This window comes from Echinops telfairi, unplaced genomic scaffold, assembly GCF_000313985.2.
Source record: "Echinops telfairi isolate 266 unplaced genomic scaffold, ASM31398v2 ScPeMD7_70;HRSCAF=299, whole genome shotgun sequence".
NCBI classification, from domain to species: domain Eukaryota; kingdom Metazoa; phylum Chordata; class Mammalia; order Afrosoricida; family Tenrecidae; genus Echinops; species Echinops telfairi.
Window position 1 is genome coordinate 23,371,046 of NW_022103968.1, and position 1,370 is coordinate 23,372,415.

Consider the following 1,370-nt stretch of genomic DNA (forward strand, 5'->3'; position numbering starts at 1 on the left):
AACCCACTACCCAACAAGTACACTGTAGAGTTTGGATTCGAACTCAGGTAGCTCCAGCCTGCTGGGTGAGTTGATGTCTAGCATCCCAGTTCTTACTATTTTCTCCATCAGAAATAACTCTAATCTTAAACACCATTTGGTTTTGCTTTTGTAAAAATATTAGATTTTCTACGCGTTGTGAAATGACTGCATTTTCATCTTCCTATTGGTGTTCAATTTTTTTTTAAAGCTCTGGTATTGCTGTTGTCGAGTCGGCATTGGACTACTACCCTAAAGTTTGACAGCTCAAATCCACCAGCTGCAACAATGAAGGAAGATGAGTCTATCTGCTCTGTCAAGATCCATGGCCAAAAAAAAAAAAAAAAAAGATCCATGGCCTTGGAAACCTCATCCTATGAACTGGAATCAACCCGATGGCACTGGGTTTGATATTTGTCTTATTGGTGTTCAAATTCCTACAGGCCAAAATGTGGCTTAGGAAATGTGTGAGACTTCAAGGCCCACAACGGACGGGGAAGCCTCCCACTGGCTTCCTTTCACCTCACCACTCTTATTTTCCTTTAGCATCTCATCCACTCAAATTCATACTTTACTGTAATACTGTCCATATACCATATAAGTAGGAGGTGCTAAGATAGAAACACGTCGCCTCTTTAGCACTTCCATATACTTCTAAACTGCCCTAGACCTTTCCTCCCCAGCTGCATCATCATAAAATATCATTATGAAAATGAGTTTGAATGGAGCTCCAGTCATAAACACACTTCCTTTACTAGAAAGCTTTACCCCTAGCCAGTCAATTAGCGTACAGTGCATTGCACAGGAGAAAACTTGTCAAGAACCCAATTTGTCATCGACAGATAAGTAAAAGGTGGTCAATGTAAATTGCATTCCCCAAATTCGTTCCGTTCTGCGCTGTCCTGGAAGGACCTTGAGCTTGCAATCTAAAGATTGCAATGAGAGTGAGTAACGTAGGGGCCACTTTCCATTTGTGTGAGCATCTTTCTCCGGAGAGCACTTTGCACTTGTCCCATTTACTCCTCGTTACGCTTGTTTGGTGGCTCTGGTGTGTGATCGCAGCCTCCAACCTGCACACCCATGATTAGCGGCTCCCCAGAGCACACTGCTTAAACTGTGCGAAGCCATCTGGCCCAAATAAGCTCAGAAGAGTACTGTATGTCCCTGTGAGGAGGAGTCTCCATTTCAAAGATGGGAAGGGACTGCCTGGTGATGGAGTCACAAGTTGATTAGTTCAATTGGTGAACAGTGAACCAAATAAGACCACATGGTCAATTTGGTTTCCTTATTTGGACAGCTGAATTAAACATTCACACATTTCACCAGTTGTTTTGAAAACACACACACACACA

At 42.8% G+C, this 1,370-nt stretch overlaps 1 pseudogene; it reads right to left on the reverse strand.

Moving 5' to 3' along the window:
* Nucleotides 1-875: 875 nt before the first annotated feature.
* Nucleotides 876-1,370, reverse strand: part of LOC101663801 — a 5,242-nt pseudogene continuing 4,747 nt past the window's right edge.